General features: G+C 40.0%; 1 protein-coding gene across 1 annotated transcript in view; it reads right to left on the bottom strand.

Moving 5' to 3' along the window:
• Window positions 1-2,837, bottom strand: part of FRRS1 (ferric chelate reductase 1) — a 51,013-nt gene extending 48,176 nt beyond the window's left edge. The window contains exon 1 of the mRNA XM_082686478.1: window positions 2,740-2,837. The gene's annotated coding sequence lies outside the window, so the exon portion shown is untranslated. The remainder of the gene's footprint in view (window positions 1-2,739) is intronic.
• Between the last annotated feature and the right edge of the window lie 11,665 nt (window positions 2,838-14,502).

Below are 14,502 nucleotides of genomic sequence, written 5' to 3' on the forward strand. Positions count from 1 at the left end.
AAGATACAAAAATCTCTGAACACTATGCTTTTTATGTAAAAAAAAAAAATTTATTCCCTGTCATTTCATGGAAAATGCAAAAGACTGCTAATATCCAGAATAAGCAAGAATGTAGAAAAATGAGCACACTCATACACAGTGAAGAGTGTTAAGTGGCACAGTATTTTGGAAGAAATTTGACAGAATCCTACTAAACTAAAATATGTTTAACCTCTGACTTAAGAATTTCACTTCTAGGAATTTATCCTACAGAAAAATTTGCAGTTACACAAAAATTATATTTGTAATAACAAAAATCTAAGACAATTTGGGTGGTTACAAAATAAACTAGAATACTGTATACTCACTCACTTAGAAGAATGAAATAGAATAGTCAATGTCAGGGGCACCTAGGTAGCTCACTCGGTTAAGTGTCAGCCTTAGGCTAAGGTCATGGGATCCAGCCCCATATGGGGCTCCCTGCTCAGCAGGAAGCCTGCTTTTCCCTCTCCCTCTGCCTGCCACTCCCCCTATTTGTGCTCTCTCTTTCTCTGTCAAATAAATAAATAAAAATAAAAATAAATAAAAGGAAAAACATTAAAAAAAAAAGAATAGTCAATGATAACAGCTAATAATTACTGAGTGCTTTACAGGAGTGAGGTATTATTTTAGGTGCTCTGCAAGTATCAACTTGCTTCACAAAAACTCTAAAACAGGAGTCTACATATACTTAAGTGGAAACATGCTCATGCCACACTGAGGAATGAAAATAGGCAGATTATGAAATGATACCTAGTATACTGAAAGAAATATTACTTAAAAGCTAAAGGGAAAAGGAAAAAAAAACAAAACAACTTTACTCCACACTTTCAACAGTTGTCAAGAGTGGTTACCCCCAGGAGAGTGTTTTCAATAGGGGAAGAGGAGTGGACTTCCTCTTTTTAATCCTCATTGTATTGTACCTGTTTTTGAAAAGTATGTACTGTTTATAATATAAAAATGATTTAAAAATTTTAAAGCATGTAGTGCTTTATAATATAATAAAAGAATTTATAACCACAAAATATGCATATATAAAGACTGTAAAGAAATGATAAAACTGTTTAGCTTTTTTTCTTTTATCTATTTTCAAACATTCTATGTTACTTTCACGGCTTTTGTTTGTTTTCATTTTAGTAAGTAAAACCTCCTCCCCTCTTTCACAGTTTATTTCAAATGTCATCTACTACTGTATCCCATGGAACAGTGAACGTTATGGACATCAAAATCACATAGTTCAAATCCAGCAGGATTGGAATCCAGCGGTACCACCTTAGTGACTGTGGGCAAATTATTTAAACTCACCAGGTCTTAGTTTTCTCATTTTGTTAGAGAAAATACAACCAATACCAAGGTGCTTTGTGAAGATTAAGTAAGGCAATACGTATGAAACATCTAGCACAGTGCCCACCATAAACCAGGTTTTCCGTTGAACTCTCCTTCTTCATAGGAAACAAACTGAGGGTTGCTGGAAGGGAGAGGGATGGGGAATGGGGTAACCGGGTGATGGATATTAAGGAGGGGATGTGATGTAATGAGCCCTGGGGTGTTATAGAAGACTGATGAATCACTGACCTCTATCTGAAACCAATAAAACATTGTATATTAAATGAATTTAAGTAAAAATAAATTAAAAGAAAAAATAAATAAGGTTTTCGTTCCACGGAGTCTTGCCTAATTCTGTCCACCTTCTGTAACTGCTCTTTCTTCGGAACCTCCCGAAGCTTTGGTTTTGCTAATAAAAAACATTATCACACTTTCCCCAGCTGGTGACTTGTCTTATGGTCGGCTTGAGGATCCCCTTTCACACTGACTAGCAGACAACCCTGAAAACAGCTCTTGTACAGTGGGATTTCCAGAGAATCTGATATTACCCTAATGGAGAGATGTGAAATAGAAGCTACGCTTGGCTAAAAGAGTCAGCATGTTGGCTTACTAAAGAACCTACCAGAACTCATCCCCTTAAACAAAACTATGATCTAAAATGTCTAGCTCATTATTTTCAACAAATCAATAAACCAAAATTTAGCCTCCACTTCTATATAGCACTCAAATCTTTCCACTTTAATTCAGAAGAAAAAGAATATATCTGAACTTAAAAGTTTAGCTTTGTAAAGAAATATCCCTGATAACACATTTACAAACTGAAAAATCTCCTTTGTCCCAAGGTAAGCACTGACAAGATTAAAAAAAAAAAAAAAAAAGGAGGGGGCGGCAAAGGTCTTACCAGAGCCTTTCTGAAATTCCAAAGGCACACCAGGGGTAGGGGGTGAGGGGAGCTAAAGCTTCTAGATTAAAACCTACTTTAAAAAACAACAAAGCTCTAAGTAATCTGCATACAGGTAATTATGCCATTAGGTTTCATTATAAAAGAGAGCTCCCACAGTTTCCAATTTTTTTAAAAAAGGAGAGACACACGTGCATGAATAAAGTCCATGCTTTTCAGGATCCCAAGCATGATTCTACTTATAATCACCCTTTTCTCGGGATTAAAGCTCGTTAGTCAAAGTCATGGGACATACTATTAACCTAACTCGTTTGTGAAAACTCATTAGCTCAATACAAGCTTCAGAACGCACTTTGTTAAAGCATTCATTCTGCATCGCCTACCGCCCCCCTCATCACAGGGGCCTGCTCTCACTACTGCTGCCTTAGCTGGCTTCAATTTTTAAACGCTTTGCAAAGAGCTCTGACTTAAAGAGAACAGAAGGAGACGCTTACCTTGAGAGGCGAAGGCAGCCCAGCCAACTTCCGGTTTTGTTACAATTTGTATCTCCTTCCAGCAGCTGGGTGGAGCCAGTTTACCCAGTAACCAGAAGGCAACGTTTCCCAAGCTAAGCAGCAAAACTTGATTTGCAAGACCAGTACTAGTTTTTGGACTCCATTTCTGAGAATTAAGTATTCTGTTTTATACATTAGAGCACTTTGCCAAGTAATTGTTTCATTGAGAAAACTGTGTTTTTGCTTTTAACTACAAAACCACTCAGAAATAATATATCTGTTCTAAATATTCTAAATAAAGACAAACAAAGGAAACTAGCTGTGCTTAGGTAGGATAGGGTTGCCAAATTTATTGGGCACCTGCTTAAACTCAATTTCAGATAGACAACCAATATAAATATTGTTTTTGCAGTATTTGAAATATAATTATACTAAAAAAATAATTGATTTTTTTTCTAGCAACTCAAAGGCAGAACAGTAATTAGCAAACTATTTCAATTAACTACTAAAGGTGCAAAAGAATCAGACTGCATAGAACCGAAACCTTGGGAAATACATGATACCATGCAAAAAAATTTACTTAAAAACTTAGGAATTCGCTTTTCATTTCTTTTTAAGCCTTTAATCTCTGTTTTGCACAAGATTTTTTTTTTGCAAAAGAAAATGTTTAGGGCTAGGAAAAAACAATGTATCTGAAAATATTAAACATTCCACTGCGGCCTATGATTCACAGGTGCACACTGGAAAATAAATGATGTCATATACATTCTGGCCTGTGATCCTTGGTTAGCAATCACCACTAAATTCTCTAAAACCATTTTAAAAGGAGAGAAGAGAGAGGAAAGAACACCATCCGTTCAATAATTCTCCTTAAGAATTCACAATTAACAAAAACTCCTCTATAGGATTTTAGAGAGAGGCTTTTAAAAAAGATGCCAGAGAGCTGGTTTTCTCTCCTAAAGCTGTGTGAAATGTGAGCGGATTGAAACTAAATCAGTAGAGCTTCGGTCTTTCTGTATAAAGCCTCAGGTGATGATAGAGCTTTCTGCAGTTATAATTAAACCTTTTCCAGAAATGGTTCCCAGTGGACACTTGGCATGCCAAAAGCATGATTTAAAAAAAAAAAAAAAAAAACCTATAAGACAATTAATTCTTAGAATATATTACTGTAATTTTTCATCCTAAAGCACTCTTAACAGCTTAAATGGATGAACATGTGGGCAGGGGGTGTGGAAGAGAGGCAAATCAGGAAAGACTCTTAACTGTAGAGAACTAAAGGATTACCAGAGGGGAGGGAGATGGGCAAGGGGATGGGAGAAATAGGTGATGGGTAGTACGGAGGGCACTTGTGATAAGCACTTGGTCTTGTATGGAAGTGCTGAATCACTAAATCCTACACCTGAAATTAGTTTTACGCTGTATGTTAACTAACTGCAATTTAAATAAAAACTTGAAAGAAAAAATAAATAAATAGATAGAGGAAAGGGGCCCGGTGGAAAGAACTGATTGGAGTGGCTTAGCTCTATCTAAAAGCACCCTTCTCCAGGCCTACCGTTTCCCCTGAAATCCCCAGCTGAAACTCCCCTTATCACTCCCTGCAAGATGTTCACCTCTACTGGGCTCTTCTTCATCAGCTACTTGTCAGCTGTCACTAAAGGAACCAAATTTAGTTAAGATGTTCAATGGAGCTTGGACTCTGAGAAGTTGATGCTACCCTATTAGATCCCATTCTCATGCCTCTAAATTTTCAGTTCTCAAATTTATCAGTCCAGACTCCTTTGCAACTTTTAAAAATTACTCTGGACCCCAAAGATATATTTGTTTATGTGGATGATATATATATCATTGAATGTATTAAAAATTAAAAGTGAGAAATATTTCAATACTTACAAATTCATTTTTAAGTGATAAAAATAAACCCATTACTCGTTAACATAATATTTTTTTTCGCTACTGCTGTTATGATTGTTTGCCAAAAATAAGAATTTAGTGAGAGGAGTGTTGTTAAATTTTTGCAAATCTCTTTAGTGCCTGGCTTAACAGAGGACAGCTGGATTCTCACATCTTTTTCTATATTTGATCTGTTGCTGTATCATATGACATATCACAGAGTGACTGGAAAACTCCAGTGTATATTCATGAGAGAATAAAAATGAATAAGGCAAATAAAGTATAGCAAGAATAAGAATTAGCATTTACTGAGCACTCATTCTGACCAAGGCACATGCACTATCCTAACTCTCACAAGAACCCTAAGTGAAAGGTACTATACTATTATAGATATTCTCCCACTGAGTGGTGAGGGCATGCAGAGCTAAGAAAATTGCCCAATATCAGGCAAAGAAAAGAGGTAAGATAGAGTCCTAAGCCACAGCTATTAACTTTCTACCCTGAACCTCGTTCTCAAAACTGAATGATGTCTGATGGACCAAACATAAACTTGCCTTTTCTATGTTACTCAGCATTTCATAAAACATGGGATTCGAGTAGAACATCTCCAACTGATTGGACTCTGCCTTGACTCAGTAAGTCTCACACCCACCATCTAAAAAGAACCCATTCTCATGTGGCCTTTAATTTTGTCGTCTTATCCAAATTTGTTGCCTCTTTAGCTCCACTGCCATCACTTGTCCTTGGTTTTTGTTACCTCAAGAGTAAAAATGAGGGGTTACAACCAGAACCTTATGTTCTCTAAGGTCTCCTACCAAATTGTGAAAGCAGGTTTCTGTTGGCCAAGGAGAGACACATAATGGGCCAGAAAAAAGACTAGATTGTTTTAGAGTGACAGGTTGCTTAAAAAAAGAAAGAAAGAAAGAAAGAAAGAAAGAAAGAAAGAAAGAAAGAAACATCACAATCATTCAACAGCTATTTTATCAAGCACCTACTATATGGCAGATACTGTGCTAGGCACTACCCTATATTTGTACAAAGTGGCTCTATGTCTAATATATTGTGATTTCTCAAGTGGATACAAAAGAAAGACCAAAAAAAAAGAGGGGCAGCGGGGAGGAGAGGAAAGAAGGAAGGAAAGATGGAAGAAAGGGAGGAACTAAGGAAGGGAGGGAGGAAAAGGAAAGGAAATGAAGGAATCCAAGGGCATAATTACCTGATAAACCCATGTTCCTATAGATATGCCGTTCTCATTGTTTTCCAGATGTCTTTGGCTTAAGAATCTTGAGATAGACAGATTATCCTGAATTATCTATGTATGCTCTAACTGCAATCATGAGTGTCCTTAAAAGAAGAGGCGGAAAGGGTGCCTGGGTGGCTCAGTCTTTTGAGCATCTATCGGTTTGGGCTCAGATCATGATCTCATGGGTCTTGGGATCAGGCTCTGCGCTCAGCAGGGAGTTTGCTTGAAGATTCTCTCCCTCTTCTCCTCCCCCCCACTCCCATGTTCATTTTGTCTCTAAAATAAATAAATAACATCTTAAATAAATAAAAAAAATACAGAAAGGAAGGAAGGAAGGAGAAAAGAAAGAAAGAGGGAGGCAGAGGGAGATTACACACAAAAGAAGACAGTGTGACCATGGAGGTAAGCACGGGGGTAATGCAGCCACAATAACGCCACCAGCCGCTGGACACTGAAGAGACAAGGGAGATTCTCACCTAGAGCCTCTGTAGGAAGTGGTTCTGCCAGCGCCTTGGCTTTGGCCCAGTGCTAGTGAATTTGAACTTCTGGCCCCCAGAACTATAAGAGAATAAATATCAGTTGTTTTAGCCACCAAGTTTGTGGTCATTTGTTACAGAGCTGCAGGAAACTTCATCAATCGCCTTTATGCTCAAGAAAAACCTAGAGATGACTTTCAGCTTTTTGTCTCTTTTATATTTTATAGTTCAGAGTTTTCCAGTTTGGAGACACAACCCATCTGTTAGTCAAATATAAAATCCTTAGTGGGAGGGGCGCCAGCTGGCTCAGTCGGAAGAGCACGTGACTCTTGATCTCAGGGTCATGAGGCTGAGGCCCACATTGGGGGTAGAGATTACTTAACATAAACAAACTTTTTTTTTTTAAGATTTTATTTATTTATTTGACAGGCAGAGATTACAAGTAGGCAGAGAGGCAGTCAGAGAGAGGAGGAAGCAGGCTCCCTGCTGAGCAGAGAGCCAGATGTGGGGCTCGATCCCAGGACCCTGGGATCATGACCCGAGCAGAAGGCAGAGGCTTTAACCCACTGAGCCACCCAGGCGTCCCAACATAAACAAACTTTTTAAAAACCTATGTAAAGTCTCTAGGGAGTAACAATCAGAAAAAATGTTAATAAAATAACAGAAAACATTAGAGCACATTGTAAGGCTAAATAAATGCGTTTCATGGATCTATTCAGATTATATCTGTGAGTAGATATGTCCTGGTTTGTGCATTTCCTATTTCTTCCTGTGGGTAGCAGCCCAAATGTTGAAACCAACTGCTTTTAATATCTCCTCAAGTCAATTATCCAGTTCCTCCTTTCTCAGCACTCACATACAGGCCTTCCTACTTACTAATTCTGAGCAGGGAAACATGGGGCTCTGGAACTGGATTACCCAGGACTGAAGATCAGCTCCATCAATGAACTTTGTGATCTAGACCTCTCCAGACCTATCTTCTCACCATGAAATGAAGATCACAATACACTACATTGTTGTGAGGATTAAAGATAACATATGTCAAGTGCTTAGTTCAATGTCTAAACATAAAATTGTTCAATAAAATGGGCACACTATGATTACCTATGCTCGAATTCTCTGGAACTAATCTCTCCCACTTGTTCTCTCATAACCCCCATGAAGCCTGCTGACAACAGTCCAACATTACATTAATCTTCCTAAAATACCGCTTTTATCAATAATATTCTGTGACTTACCAGGGCTTGTGGAGTTAAAGCCATACTCTTCCTGACATTTAAAGCACTCCACCGTGTGGCCACACGTACTACATTCTCCTTGCTTTCCCACCAGGTATTTCTGACTCAATCATTCCGTGAAACACAAAGTCCCATTCTCATTTTTCCACATTTGCTAATGCTGTTCTCTTTCCACCTATCTTTCCACATATTAAACGACGTACATTCTTCAAGGGTTAGCAAAAGTCCCACTTCATCTATGAAACCTTTCTGATAATCAGAACTAATATTAGTTCTTCCATTATAAACTGACTATAAGGCCAAGTAAAATGATTCTCTGGGTCAAGTAAATATTCTCTGGGTCTGACCCACTTTGGTTGAAACATCAGTTCTGCTGTTTAATAACTGTTGACTTCAGGCAAGTAACTTATTAACCCCCCTACTCTCACTTTCTTCATTTGCATAAAGAAGATAAGGGTACTGAGGTAGGGTTATTGTTATGTTTTCATGAGATAATATCTCACTACCTATAATGTCTTGGATTAGAGTGAGGAAAAACATATTATATAAAAAATGCTATCCCCACACGCAAGCGGTCATCATCAATTGTAATACTTTTTACTACTAAGCTGGACATAATTTCAGATCCTTCTCAATACACTATATTAAGTACTCAGTACCAATGGATGAAAACTATACTATAAGCAATCGCTGGGATAGGGACTAGGCCAATACTTTTAATAACTCAAAAAATCGATGTTAAATAGAAGATCTCACTTTAATTGAAGTAACAGAAAGATAAGATACTAGAAAGTCCCTGCTTCTGTTTTACCCCTTTTCAAACTTGACTTGAATTTTAGTTCCTTTTTTTTTTTTAAAGATTCTTTGTATTTATTTGAGAGACAGAGCACGAGCAGTGGGCAGATTGAGGAGAAAGGGAGAAGCAGACTCCACTTAGCAGGGAGCCCGGTGCAGGGCTTGATCCCAGGACCCTGAGATCATGATCTAAACTGAAGGAAGACACTTAACCAACTGAGCCACAGGCACCCCTTGAATTTCAGTTCATTTTAAGACCAATTTATTGATGATAATGAAAGCATGGCAGACATTCTTTGTCCTCTTTAATTACTTTATCTTCTTTTGTAACATTTTAATTTAGTACAAGACAATACTAATACTCTGTAATTACATGCCAGAGATGGCAACATTGATCAAAGTAAAATGTTAAAAGTTTGATTCAGCTTTACCAAATCATTAATAAAATCTCTGTTGATCATGTAGAGACATGATATAAAGTTAAAAGTCTTGGTAATTATAATCAGTGGCTTCTTTTTTTTTTTTTTTTTTTTAGGATTTTATTTATTTACTTGACAGACAGAGATCACAAATAGGCAGAGAGGCAGGCAGAGAGCAGAGAACCCAATGCGGGGCTCCATCCCAGGATGCTGGGATCATGACCTGAGCCTAAGGCAGAGGCTTTAACCCACTGAGCCACCCAGGTGCCCCATAATCAGTGGCTTCTGATATTTTCTCTCTCTCTTTTTTTAAGAATTTTACTTATTTATATGACAGAGGGAGAGAGATCACAAGTAAGTAGAGCAGCAGGCAGAGGAGGGGAAGCAGGCTCCCCACTGAGCAGAGAGCCCGATGTGGGGCTCAATCCCAGGACCCTGAGATCATGACCTGGGCTTAGGCAGAACTTAACCCACTGAGCCACCCAGGCATCCCTGCTTCTAATATTTTCTATCAGTTAGAAGTTATACTACATTCAAATTTTTACCATATCTGTTATTAAATCAGTTAAAGCAAATTAGAAAAGAAACTAAAAAAGAATCAAGAAAAGGAAGAATATAATATTTATTTAGTAACAATCTGGTTCTACGCAGTAATAACCTAGGTTTTTTTTTTTAATTTTCCAAGTTTTAACAATGAAATAATAGTATGATTTACTGCAGAATTTTGTTTTAGCAACTCTTGGGCTATAGGACTTTTTAAAATGCCATTCATTTATAAGATGGGTTAAGTTTTATTGTGTTAAGTCAGTGTCTTTAACATATACAAATGTAATGTAGTTTAGGGGCATCTGGGTAGCTTAGTTGGTTAAGCAGCTGACTCTTGATTTCAGTTCGGGTCACCATCTCAGAGTCCTGGGACTGAGCCCCAAGTCCAGCTAGGTGCTCAGTGTGATGAAGTCGCAGAACCTAAGTCAGGTTCGGTGGGGTGAGGAGGTTCGGAGCCGACGACTAAAGAAAGAATTCTTAAGACGTCATTGGTGCAAAATGGTGGTTTATTAGAGCACGGGGACAGGACCCGTGGGCAGGCAGAGATGCAGCTGCCGCCCCGGGTTGTGAGGGATGGCAGGTTATGTACCCTGCTGTTGGGGGAAGGTGAGGGGAAGGGAGGTTTCAGTGGAGTTTTCATATGCTAAAGAGGGCCTACAAGGTGCCAGGATGTTCCGGGCCTGCCGGAGGCCTTGCCCTTGCTGCTGGATCAATGTTGTCTTTAGACCAGTCATTAACATTAAGATAGTTGGGAGACTTTTTGGTGGGGTGTCACAATCCTGCTATCAATCGTCTTTGTTAGTGAGATTTAGAACATTTGTAAGCCAAGGGAGACTCCGGTCTAGCAGGATTGTGAGCTCTGCAAGTTAACTATTTGCTTATTGTTCATGGCAGTCCGGGCTGCCTGAGGGATGCCACACATATGGAGGGGAGCGGATGAAGGGGGGGGGGGTGCAAGGCGCCAGCTTTTGCTTTGTCCTCAGCCAGCCTCCTGCTCCCTCATCATTCCCCCCTGAACAATTTTGACCCTTAAATCTTTAAGGTGGTTGAAGGTGGAAGGTCTCATCTTCTGTAACTTCTTCCTGCTGAATAGGGGCGTAGAGCTGTCCCTACCTGCTCGGGTCAATATTGATCAGTAGAGGAATGTATAGGGGAGTTACGAGGGATGCCACACATATGGAGGGGAGCGGATGAAGGGGGGGGGGGTGCAAGGCGCCAGCTTTTGCTTTGTCCTCAGCCAGCCTCCTGCTCCCTCATCAAGTGCAGAGTCAGCTTGAGGATTCTGCTTCTCCCTCTGCCACTCCTCCTGCTCACACTCATGCATGAGCACGCGCTCTCTCTCAAATAAATAAAATCTTTTTTTTAAATAAACAAACAAATAATAAATAAATAAATATTCTTGGGGATTATTAATAAATAATAAATGGATTCTTGGGGCCCTCTCAGACCTACCAGATCAGACCCTGGAGAAAAGCCCAGAATTCTGCTCTTAAACGAGCACCTGATGATTCTCAAGAACCCAAGAGTTGCTGTCTTGGAGTCTTTATTGGTGGAATTATATCTTTGCTCTAGGCCAGTGGTTCTTGGGTTTTAGTGTTCATCAGCATCACCTGGTAAATTCCTTAAACACAGATTACTAAGTCCCACCTCCAGAGTTTCCGATTCAGGAAGACAGGTGAGCCTGAAAAATGCTGATGTTGTTGTCTGTGGACTACACTTCGATAACCCTTGCAACAAACTTTTTTTAAACAGGCTCCTTCAAAGTAGAATATAAGCACATCTGATTAAAAAATGTGGCCCCTTCCTTGGTTAGTAAAATTCTAAGATAACATGGTTAACTCATTTAAGATAACACATTTTCTCTCGAGTTTTCTATCTCCCAACACAGCTGGAATTTCCCCTTCGGGGAAGCATCTCTTTCTAACGATTTTCTGCTGAGCAAATCAGGTCCACCCTCCCTTGCTGAAGGTCAACCGATTTTGGATTTGAATCATGTCTACAAAATATCTTCCCAGCAACACCCAGACTAATATTTAGTTGAACAACTGGGGATTACAGCTTAGCAAAGCTGACATACAGAACTGACCACCACACTACTGTATCTGAAATAGAGTTCCTGGGGAACCTGGGTGGCTCAGTCGGTTAAGCACCCAACTCTTGGTTGGCTCAGGTCATGCTCTCAGGGTCAGGCATTGGGCTTTGCATCCAGTGGGGAGTCCGCTCCAGATTCTCTCTCTCCCTCTCCCTTTGGCCCTCTCTCCCACCCACTCTCTCTCTCTCTAAAACTAAATAAATAAATCTTTAAAATAAGAATTCCTTTGGGGTGCCTGGGTGGCTCAGTGGGTTAAGCCGCTGCCTTCGGCTCAGGTCATGATCTCAGGCTCCTGGGATCGAGTCCCGCATCGGGCTCTCTGCTCAGCAGGGGGCCTGCTTCCCTTCCTCTCTCTCTGCCTGCCTCTCTGCCTACTTGTGATCTCTCTCTGTCAAATAAATAAATAAAATCTTTAAAAAAAATAATAATAAGAATTCCTTTAATTCCCTATCCCCCTTATTCTGTTTTATGTTCTTCACAGAACTTATCACGACCTGACATTTTATATATATAAAAAGATATATAAATATACACATTTTTCACTATAATAAATAAATAAATAAATAAATAAATAAATATATATATATATATATATGCTTCTCTATTTATATAGTGGCTGTCTCATCTGCTAAAATGTAAGGTCCATCAGGGAAAGAATCTTGTTTCTGGGGAGGGTAACTCTAATGCTCAAAGAATCTAATATTGGGACACAGTGTTTTCTTCTGCTGTGTTGTTATTATGATCAATGTTAATATACATACATACATCTTGGGTCACTTTTCTAATTTTTAATTTTTAAAAGTAAATTTTTTAATCTAGTTTTTCTGTTAATATATTCAAGTCAGGTTCCTAGAGGTATAATTCTACAAGGAATAATATTTTCCCTTTTTAGCATGGAGTTCTGTGATTTCTGACAAACACATTCCATCAATCATGTAACCATCACAATCAAGACATAGAGCATTTCCATCACCTCAAAAAGTTCCTTTGTGACCCACTGTAGTTAACCCTTGCCTCACCTCCTAGCCTGAAAACCACTTATATTAGTTTTGTAGGACTGCCAAACAAAGTACCTGAAACTGGGTGGCTTAAATGACAGAAAGTCATTGTTTGGAGGCTAGAGATTTGAAATCAAGGTGTTAGCATAGGTTTCTTCTAAGGGCTGTGAGGGAAGGATCTGTTCCATATATCCCTCCTTGACGTGTAGGTGGCTATCTTCTCCCTGTGTCTCATTTATATGACACCCTCTGTGTATGTCTCTGTACCTAGATTTCCCCGTTTTATAAAGACACTGGTCATACTGAAGTATGCGTATACCCCCCTGAACCTCTCCCTGTAGAACTTAAGGTGTCCATCTGGAAGGCAAAAAAGTTGATTATTAAGGCTTGAGCCTGCCACCTGCCCAGGCTGCCAGCACCTGAAATAAATTTCTCCCTTTCTCTTTTCTAAACCCCAGCCTCTCGAGTGATCAGCTTCTCTGGTGACCAGTTAGTTTATTCAAGTTTTTCAGCAAGAGTGTTGGCAATCCCAGCCAGGAGCTAAGCTTTCCAGCCCCCAGGGGATTCGCCGGGACTGAGGGGCTGTCACAGCAGCTGGCCAGGGCTTCCCTATTCATGTTCTAGGTTAGCAGCTATGATAGATCAGTAACAGTAAGTTGTGGGAGATCTGTACATACTTTCTGTTACCTCCTAGCTCTGAGTGACAGGATCGCGCTTATTATCAGACTAGCTTTGCATTAAAGCGGGTGACTTGTTGGAGAATCAGCCCAGTCATCCTGCTCGTTACCAAATACTGCCAAGTTTATCAATAGATCTAAATATGCAGCTGCACATGAACTTTGAGTATCTGAAGGCACAAAGTAAACACGTAGAAATTTCCGGTAGAGCCACTAGACCAGGCTGAAGAATATAAGCAGGAGGTGAGGCCAGATGCTTGGTTCCTAGACCTGTTTTCAAAGCATGAGTACAACTCTAGTTGTATTAGTTGCATTATTCACTTCGCTCCACGTTCTGTTTTTTCCCTACTTAATTACAGTTTTATGCACATCTTATTAATCATTAACTTTGCTTTTTCCACTCCAACTTCCTGCAACTTCCTGCTCACCCACTGATTGTAGAAACCCAAAGGGGACCAAACAGTAACATTTGTCTTGAATTATCTGACATACCTAATCGTACCAGGTCCCAAATGGCTCCTCATTGTCTGAAAGAATGCACACCTCCAAACTGTTTCAAGCCACCCTCCCTGAAGGTTTCAAGAAACACTGAACCCTCCTCTCACGAACTCATTTCCTTCCCCAAACATATATAATCTGTCCCTAGGCTCAACGTAAGCAAGGCAGCTTTGGGAATAATCCCCTGCCTTCTTCCTGGGCTGCCTTTCTTTTTTCTTTTTCTTTTTTTTTTTTTTTAAGATTTTTTTATTTATTTACTTGAGAGAGAGAGCAGCAGAGGGAGAGGGAGAAGCAGACTCCCCACCGAGCAGGGAGCCTGATGCAGGGCTCTATGTGTAAGGTTTTACAGGTGAGATAAACACAACACCAGGTGAAGTGGGTGCAAGGCAAGATTTATTAAAGACACTCTCCCATGAAGTTTCAGGGCTCAGGAGAAGGGGAGCCAGGAAAGTTGCTCTGGGAGGAGGTGGGCACCCTCAGGCGAGGTTCCCCAGACTCTGGAAAGCAGAGTGGGGGAAGTCGCACTGGGAGGGAGTTGGCGGGAGTCTTTTATCTGTTTCCTACATAGGTATCGGGTTACCTATGGAGGCGTGACCTGGGCATACATCCTTTTGGCGGGAGAGTCAAGGGTGAAGGAAAGCAGGGGAGGAGGCTGGAAGATGGCAGACCGGCGGTCATTTCTATTGTTCCTCCTGCACTCCCAGAGCCCGCCAACCTAACATTATCCCAGGACCCTGAGACCATAACCTCAGAGGAAGGCAGACACTTAACTGACTGAGCCACCAAGGCACCTAGGGCTGCTTCTTTTGTTTCAAAACCTGTGTCTCAGACACAGGCTTACTGAGCGTCGGGTAACAACACGGTGCTTCAATTAAAATGTAAGCCTTCTCC

The sequence above is a fragment of the Mustela nivalis genome, assembly GCF_964662115.1.
Source record: "Mustela nivalis genome assembly, chromosome: 10".
In the NCBI taxonomy this organism is placed as follows: domain Eukaryota; kingdom Metazoa; phylum Chordata; class Mammalia; order Carnivora; family Mustelidae; genus Mustela; species Mustela nivalis.